We start from the raw sequence: 9,757 nt of genomic DNA, 5'->3' as shown, positions 1-9,757 counted from the left end.
AAATAGGTCAATGCATCTAAAGTACTAGCATAGTGTCTAATCCATAGATGGTAGTTTCCTAGCTAACCTTCATTAGCTTTCACACCTGTGCTCTTACCTACTGGGCAAGACTTCCCCTCCTGAGAACACTGGCCATTTCCTTTTAACTGGTCTTCCCCACACCCTTCTTTCTTTGTTTTAGTTAAAGATGGGATTTAAGCCTGAAACTTAGGCCACCTCTTTGAGAATTCCTCATTTCCTGGGTACCTCCCATATATAAATGGGATATACACACTAATAAACTTCTGTTTGTGTTTCTCTTGTTAGTCTGTCTTTTGTTAGTGGTCTGCCTCAGCTAAGAACTCAGAAGGGTTGAGAGAAAGTTATTTTTCTTCCTCTACATACATATGCATAATTTTGAAGACTACTACTTTCATTAAAAACACAGAAAAAGTAATTTTCCATGCTTCATTTTATCTGATGATAAAAATGACTTTTTGGGGCTGAAGGGAAATATTACTATTCTCATTCCACAGATAAGAAAATAGATATGTCCCATGGGTGGTGAGAATCAAGCTAGAGTTGAAACTCAACTCTACATTTGATATTCAACAAAGGTTTAATGAGCACCTACTGTGTCCCAGGCACCATGCTGGGCTCTGGAAACAAAACAGCAGATAGCGGTCTTGAAGGGCATCTTCAGGCTCCTAGTCTAGTGCTCTTAATAATCTGATAATTTAGCCAATGACATTGACATTAATTCATAATCCAATATGTTTTTACATATCAAAATTTAATAGCTTTAAGGAGGTTTCTAAATACCTTAAAAGGAGTCAGAAGACACTTTTTGCAGGATTTATAATTGAAACTACAGTAAACAGTGACTAAATTAACAGAAGTATAGTTGTAACATGACTTAGGAATAAAATCATTGGAAAGTCATCTGAACGCTTGGCAACATCACCATCTTAGATAAGAGATAAATGCACCAGAAGTGTAGCAGTGGAGATAGCTGGGGGTTCCAACCCAAGGTGCCCCATTTTTCTATGGCCAAACAGCAGGGATTTCCAGGTAGGCTCTGTGCGTTTACAGGCCACTCCTCTGCTGAGTTTCAATCCCCAACTGCCAGGCCTGTCAGTGTTCCCTATTATTCTCCTGACAGACAAAAGGAAAGCAGTATGTATTCCTTCGGCCTGTAACAGAAGCCAGCAAAATGGCATTGTGATTGTGAGACATGTCAACTTAATTAGCTTTTTTCCTTCCAGGTAATAAGGGTTTTCTCCAAGGAATGACCAAAATTAACAACGCAGTTGATATTTCCTTCTCTTTTCCCACTTAAGATTCCTAGATGCAAAAATCACACCCACACATGCTAATAAATCTACATGGTTTATTGTTTTTGAATATAACAAAATAAGATATTACTACAGAGAAAGTTAGAATCACTTCATCTGACGTGTATTTAGAAATCATCCATTTGAGAAGTCCGGATTACGTATCCCCCATACCTTAAAGATTATGGAAATGAGAAATATCTTCTCCTTTATCAGAACTTCTTTATTTGGAAAGTTCTGTGACACACATGCACAGTTCTGTGAACAAACATTTTTTGGGCTGGGTGTGGTGGCTCACGCCTGTAATCCCGGCACTTTGGGAGGCAGAGGTGGGTGGATCACTTGAGGTCAGGAGTTTGAGACCAGCCTGACCAACAAGGTGAAACCCCATCTCTACTACAAATACAAAAGTTAGCTGGGTGTGGTGGCAGGCGCCTGTAGTCCCAGCTACTCAGGAGGCTGAGACAGGAGAATTGCTTGAACCCAGGACGGGGAGCTTGCAGTGAGCCGAGATCGCGCCACTGAACTCCAGACTGGGCAACAGAGTGACTCCGTCTCAAAAAAAAAAAAAAAATTGCATATGTGTATTTTGTAAGATTATGGCTTTCCAAAAGATTCTTAAAGAGATATGTACACCAAATCAACTTGAGAACTGCTTCATGATTGTCTGTCGAAGTCTCAAATGTTGTCAATTCATTTATAAGTAATTTCACATAATTTTTGGATGTTTCTTCAAACTTGGGATTTGAAACCAAAATGTATAATCATCAAAGATGTATTTTAAGGATATAAGATGTCTAGTTTATACTATGACATTTCTTTCATTTGCACAATTTCGAGAAGTGTTTCTTGCCTCTGAAAAGCAGAGAGGACTATCCCAGTATAACTCCATTTAATTTCACTCTGAGGATTGTAGTTTCTGAGCAGCCGACTGAAAGGAAATTCTATAAAGCAGATCCTCTATTCCCATTGTACTGTTGTAATTTTGGTTTGCGGCTCAGGCCAAGAGTAGAAGAACTGAACCTCATATCCCCATCATGTTGCTGTGGGGTGGGACTGATGAGTTTTATCAGTGAGCCCTTGTGGGTAGAGCTCTGTCACAAGTAAATAAAACCAAGGGTCTTCCTGCCCTCTAGGCACTTATCATTTAGTTGGGGAGACAAAACATGCATTCAATATATATGCATTTTTTTTCCAATAAGCCACATGATAAACTGGAAAAAATCTAGAGAATGTATACAGATTTCACTGGCATACAAAATGTCTATGGCTAACAATGCTCTCGATTATGGTATGTCATACTATGAATTTATGGATAGATTGTCTCATTTATCAATGTTCATTCTTCAAAATAGGCCCATTGAAAACACAGTTATTTTGAAGGATAAATTTTTTTTTTTTTTTTTGCAGAGGCCTCCACTTTTTATTTCAGCTGTACTCGTCTGTCCCGCTGTGCAAATGGAGTCACACGCTAACTCAATTCTGAGAGGCCTGGCCAAGGCAAAGAGAAAAGATGCCCAGAGCAGTCTGTTAGAGTGGCATTCTCAGACTAATATCTTTACAGTCTTGAGAAATCACTGTCAGGGTTTATTTAAAATGCAGATTTTTGAAGGATAAATTTTACGACAAATTTTTTTTTAATAAACTACGCAGGACTGTTATTTAGAAGATTTGCCAAATTTAGAGTCTTCAGCGATGGAAATAATTGGCCTTCTTGTCACAGTCTTTTGTTTAAAATGCAGATTTTTGAAGGATAAATTTTGCGACGAATTTTTTTTTAATAAACTAGGCAGGATTGTTATTTAGAAGATTTGCCAAATTTAGAGTCTTCAGCGATGGAAATAATTGGCCTTCTTGTCACAGTCTTCTGTTTATAAGTGGGTAAAGAAAGTTTTCTTTCCTGTAAGGTAGAGAGAGAGAGAAACAAATCTATATATATGTATATATATGAACACATGCACACACATACACACATTTATATACACACATAGTATATATGAAGTTCAGTAGAATTTGCTATTGAAAAAATTATCAGAATAGGTGCATTAAACTTGATACGGTTTGTAAAATTTATAGAGGCATCCCCTTCAAGGCCTGATGTGAGTTATGAAATCTAATTTTGTTTTCATAGCTCTGTGATAAAATTTTATCAGTGTTATAAAAGGGGTCTTTACTAAGACTGACCGGAAATCTGAACTATCTGGCCAGGCAGTAAAAACACATTCCTTAGCAGCAAAGTGTCAGACAAGCAAGGTTTAACTAAAATTGATCGATAAGTCTTCCTTTTACAGTTGAGTGCATTCACTTTACCTCATAGGATAATAGTTTTTTTTTAATGGTTTTTCCATTAATATCAGACATCAATGTTAGTAAGGAACAAGAAAGACATAAAAGAGAGAGGCATGTCATCAAGAAAGAATGTTGCAATCTTTAATGGTAGGGCACTTGTGCTATGATGAAGGCTTCTGTGGGTGAGGTTTGGGGATTTTTGTTACTGATTATTACGGGTTGAATTGCATTCCCCCAAAATTCACATGTCAAAATCCTAACCCCCAGCACCTCAGGATGTGATCTTATTTGGAAATGAGATCATTGCCGATGTAATTAGGTAAGATGAAGTCACACTAGAGTAGGGTGGGCCCCTAATCCAGTATCACTGATGTCCTTACAACAACGGGAAAATTTGGACCCAAGGACACAGGAAGAATGTCACATAAATATGAAGGCAGGGATTGAGGTGATGCTTCTACAACCCAAGAAATGTCAAAAGATTGCCAGCTTTTCTTAGTCTGTTCGGGTTTCTACCATGAAATAACTTAGACTGGGTAGCTTAGAAACAATACAAATTTCTTTCTCACAGTTCTGGAGGCTGGGAAGTCCATGATCAAGGTGTCGGCAGATTTGGTGTCTAGTGAGGGCTTGCTTCCTGGTTCATATGGTGCCTGGTTCCAATGGTGCCTTCTTGCTGTGTCCCCACATAGTGGAAGAGGCATGGCAGCTCTCTTGGGCTTATTTTATAAGGGCACTAATTCCATTCATGAGGTTACTGCCCTCATGACTTAATTAGCCCCTAAGGGTCCCAGCTCTTACTACTATTACGTTGAGGATTAGGTTTCCACATATGAATTTTGGAGGGACACAAATATTCAGTCCACAGCACCAGCAAATCATCAGAAACTAAGGAGAGGAATGGCACAGATTCTTCCTCATAGCCCTCAGAAGGAATCAGTGCTGCCAACAGCTTGATCTCGGACTTCTAGCCTCCAGAATTGTGAGACAATACACTTTCGTTGTTTAAGCTACCCCTCTTGTGGTACTTAATTATGCCACCTACTGTGGTCTGAATATGACTTCCAAAAGTCACGTTCTGTAAACTGACTCCCCAATGCAACAATGTTGGGAAGTGGGGCATTTTGAGAGGTATTTGGGTTATGAGGGATTTACCCTCATAAATGGATTAATGCTGCTATAAAAAGGGCATGTGGGAGTGGGTTTGCTTTCTCTTGTCCTTCCACTTTCTGCCCTGTGGGGAAGCAGTAAGAAGACCCTCACCAGACACCAGTGCCTTGATTGTGATCTTGGACTTCCCAGCCTTCAGAACTGTGAGAAATAGATTTCTGTTCTCACACCTTGGGTTGGGCACCCAAATGTAGCTTACCTTGCCTAACTCAATTGTCATCAGGAAAGTCATCCAAATAAGCGGCAACTAAACTATAAAAATGATCACTTCAAGGCATCTAGTGAACTCATTTTCAGAATTACCAAGACCACATCTAACATTTCTATTGCACTGAAAACTTACAAGGGGTTTCTAGGGAATCTAAATGGAAAAAGCAGGCTTTGAGGTTAGGCAGATTTGGGTATAAATCCCAGTTCTGCCACTTATTGGCTGGTGCCTTTAGCAAAGATATTTCACTTCTTGAAAGCCCAGCTTTCCCATCTGTAAAATGTAAAAGTAGTAGAAGAAATATCTACTTTGTTGGGTGGTTGTGAATACTGAATGAGACAGACAATATTTATGTAAAAGTCCAATATGGTGCCCGGTACAGGTAGACACTCTAAAAATGTTAGTGCCCTTCTTTTTCTGTGTTGATGATCTCATTTGAGTCTTATACCAAGCAACTTTCCCAAGACTGCAGGAAGGTAAGACTCAAGCCAGGCCTTTGTCTCCAAGTCCAGGAATCTTCCCCTGGAAGGAGCGACCTCCAGGCCTTGGCTACCACAAAGTCATGCTATGACCTCCCTCTGTTGCTCTGGTGAGATTTAAATTGGGCTTCTGAAGGTGAAGGTGACCCCGTATGCAGATCCTGGTGAGCACCTGTAGAAAGGACCTACTAAGCAGATGAACTTCTAGGAATCAGCTGGAAGAGAGAGGAAAAAATAAAATCATATCTTCCTAATCATATCACTGAATTAGAATCAGACTTTTAAAGCTGGGTGCAACTTTAGAGGAATCTGCTCTTTTCATTTTCTAGAAGAGGATGTAGCAGCTTATATGGTCCCTCGGCCAGTCAGCATCAAGTTGGATGATCTCATGAGTCCCAGGCCAATATTCCTTCCAATCTAATTAGAGTCCTGAATACCCACAATCTCAGCTCAAGAATGGAAGAACCAGAATAGATCCAAAGATATGTAAAATAGTCTCAGAATAAGCCTTTGTCATTGAAGAGAAATGTGGCTTTAGTGGAATCAAGATGCTTCCTAACTCTGATTCTTACACCAAGACAAGGTGAAGGTGGATTTCAAAATGGTGCTATAACTGCAATTTAGTAGAGGGGGAGGGGTGCATCCATGCTCTTTCATACCTGCTTTTTTTTTTTTTTTTTTGATATGGAGTCTTACTCTGTTGCCCAGGCTGGAGTATAGTGGCACGATCTTGGCTCACTGCAGCCTCTGCCTCCCGGGTTCCAGTGATTCTTCTGCCTCAGCCTCCCAAGTAGCTGGGATTACAAATGCCCACCACCACACCCAGTTAATTTTTGTATTTTTAGTAGAGATGGGGTTTCACCATGTTGGCCAGGCTGGTCTTGAACTCCTGACCTCAGGTGATCCACCCGCCTCGGCCTCCCAAAGTGCTAGGATTACAGGCATGAGCCACCAGACCCAGCCCATACCTGCTCTATAGAGAGGGTGAAGTTTGCTCATCTGGGCCTGTAGCACCCAGGAGCTCCTGAAAGAGCTCATGGCAGTTTCAGAGTAGACAGAGGATGTGAGAAGCAGTGACTTGTTTGGAAATCTTCTAAACTGGCTGACTCCCATTTACATGCTGTTTCTGGCAGCAGAGATCAGTCTGGGTCACCTCTATGCCACTGAGTAAATATGCTCAAAATTATTACTATTTCAGACAAATGTTTAACTGTTCTCAGATTATCTATGACACCCCAGGCCAAAGTCACAGCAATCTAACCTGGGAGTGAGTTTACTTTACTTGTGATTTATGGAATGAGAATTCTGGGTGCTCTGTGGGACTAATTTAATATGAAACATTCAGATATCTGTCTTATAATGCCATTCATCTTTCCTTAGCCTGCCTGCACCAGGGAGCATGTGGTTCAGAGAGCAGCCTCTCCCTTCTCAGCCACAAATCATCACGCTTGTGAAAGGGGGTGACAAGTCTTCCCTTCTAAGCCAGGCTGCCTGCAACAGAGAGTCTGTCTGGTCTCTGATGGAAGAAAAGTGTTTTCCACTCTTTCAGGCTGTTGGAGTGTTTTGAAAGGTACAGTTGGCAAATTAGGATTCCTAGTCAACATTGCTTTGGTTTGCCTTTTGGTGAAGGGAATTTAGTCAGTCTATACTGTCTTATCAACAAGTGCAGATTTGTTTTATAAGAAGGCAAGGTGATGTTCTATGGATTGACATAATGCATGTGAGAAGAAAGTTCTACAAAAAGCTAAACTCTGATTCAATGTGATACTTATATTTGAAAAGCAGATAATTCAATGCATGGCTAAAAAGGAACAAAAATAAAACTTTTTAAACCAACAAGCTACCTTAAATCTCACATTCGTCCAACAAATATTCATGAATGCCTGCTATGTAGTAAGGGCTATTCAGGCACTGGGAACACAATTCTGAACACCCTACTTTCAAGGAGTTTGCAGACCAGTGAGAGAAAGGGCATGTCCACAGTGGTAAGTCCTACAAGGGTGAGCAACAGGTACAGGGGGAGCACATGGAAGGAAGTTTCCCACACAGTCATATAAAATGACATGAGAAAGCTGCAGGAAGAAAATGTGCAAAATCATGGAAGTAAGAGAGAATATACAATCTTGGGGAATGGGGGAAAGTTTAGCATGGGTGGAGTGCAGAACTCTGTGAACAAAGGGCTGAGAACCCAGACTGCAGAGCCAGAGGACCTCGGATTCCAAAGGCCTTTGGGCACATGGGAGGGAGTTTGTCCTTCATTTTGATGGCAACAGAGGGCCACTTAAGCTCTTTAAGCGAGAAAGTGACATGATATGATTCTTATTCTAGAAAGATCATTCTGGCTACAACTTTAACAAAGAATTGGATAGAAGCAAGGCTCCGGGGGTTGGGGGGTGTGCAGTGACTACTTGGAAAATTAGTGGTATTGTATCAGTGAGTGATGGCAGTGGTCTGAAGTCAGATAGGGTAAGTAAACAACTTTGAAGTACTTACAAAATCCTATAAATGCATCCCATTTTACTCATATTAACAGTTGTATGTTTATGCTAATGGAAATCAACCTCTGCCATCAAGTCATTTCCTGAGTGAGGCAGAGTCCTGTTGACCCTGGTATGTGCTGTTGCTGCGGTGCCCGTATTGCTGGTGAAAACTCCCTGAGAAGCCTCTTGAAGACACAGCTTTGGTTAAAACCTTCCCATGGGAGCTGGGTGTTATCTAATGGATAACACTGCTCCATGGGTGTCCTAGAGAATAACGAGGATTTACAACTCAAAACACAGCAGACCACTGTCACACCCAGTGAACAGAACTCATATTTTAACATTAGGAAAGCTGTTAGCAAGTCTGGCCTTTGAGAGTGAGGTAGTAGGAGAGAAAGTAATAAAAATAAAAATTCACAATGGGATTTATCCTATCAAAATGACTACATTAAACGAGAGGCAAGGAAAGGTCTGACAAAAAGGGTTTGACACTGGAATTGATTTGAAAAAATTTCCTGAATGCCAATCAGAGTGTCTTGAGTTTTGCCAGTCTCTGCAACATCCACTTCTTTAGACAGACTTGATTGTGTTCAGAAGTGTTACTTAAGATCTCAAATGGTATTCATCCTGATATTGTAATCAAAGTCACAGATTCTAACCTCAATTTTGTGTCAGCTGCTTAGAAAATAACATCAAGGTCACCCCACCAAAGTCAGTTTTAAGTGTATACCCAAGGGCAAGCCTCTCACTGACTGATTAGGAATAATGACAGCCTAGCTAATTCTACGCTAATTTCATTCCTCAGTAGTGAAGGGAGAAAAGAACCATAACAATGGCAGAAATACATGTCTATAACTAACAATGTCATGTCCACAGCTTCCTAAGGAAAGATCAGTCCACACTGTTCCTTACGTAGGGAAACTGTGCTTTGCATCATGTGTCCCTGACATCCTAATCTAAAGGAATGAGTAGAAGCCATCCATTCAATATTCTGTTAGAAGACACAAAGAAAGTAGTTCAGATGGTACAGTGACCCTGAGGCCAAAATAAATATAAAGAGAAGGCAGGAAAAAATATAAACAGAAGCCGTTAAGCAACAGAAGCCATGAGTAGGTAGGTGCCATAGCTTAGTGTACAACAGAAGAGCCCTCGGAGAAGTAGAAAATTCACATGAGGACCAAGAAGCACAGAGAAACAGGGAAGTCAAGAGCAGGAACGGCAGACTACCGGGGTGGCCACTGGGACCCAGACAGGCATACATCTTGAACAGAGGCCACCATGAAGCCTGTTTGCTGGGCTTTCCTATGCTTCCTCTCTTCCTTGTTAATCCTCCCAACAAACCTCCATCACCAGAGGTAAACTGAGTGAGTCTCTGTAACTTGTAACTTGAACAAGCCTAACTTAACACACAACGTCTAGTCCAACATTCACATTTATTCTCTTTACTGACTTCCCACTGCATTATCTATCTATCTATCTCCCTCTCTATCTATCTTTTTATATAGCACTGATATTATTCCAGCTTGATATATATATCAAGCACTGATATTATTTCTGTGACCTTTAAAATAGCAAGATTTTATCAGCACTGAAGGTAGTTTAATTAACATGGAGAGCTTCAGTACCTCAAACCCACTTGTTTCGCCTTCCAATGTCTAGGTCCTAGTTATAATCTCTGGGTGGTTAGTTCTGACTCAATAACATTTCCATTATTTCTAAGGGAATTATGGTGATAAAACATGAGTACACTTAGTGTATTAAGTACACTTAGACAAACACATACATACATATATATACACATATATACACACACACACA

General features: G+C 40.4%; 1 protein-coding gene across 1 annotated transcript in view; it reads right to left on the bottom strand.

Moving 5' to 3' along the window:
* Positions 1-1,761: 1,761 nt before the first annotated feature.
* DCDC1 (doublecortin domain containing 1) overlaps positions 1,762-9,757 on the bottom strand; it is a 515,544-nt gene continuing 507,548 nt past the window's right edge. The window contains exon 41 of the mRNA XM_063671024.1: positions 1,762-3,213. The gene's annotated coding sequence lies outside the window, so the exon portion shown is untranslated. The remainder of the gene's footprint in view (positions 3,214-9,757) is intronic.

The sequence above is a fragment of the Pongo pygmaeus genome, chromosome 9, assembly GCF_028885625.2.
Source record: "Pongo pygmaeus isolate AG05252 chromosome 9, NHGRI_mPonPyg2-v2.0_pri, whole genome shotgun sequence".
In the NCBI taxonomy this organism is placed as follows: Eukaryota; Metazoa; Chordata; class Mammalia; order Primates; family Hominidae; genus Pongo; species Pongo pygmaeus.
Note: the sequence above shows the minus strand (reverse complement) of the source record. Positions and strands in the feature narration are given on the sequence as shown.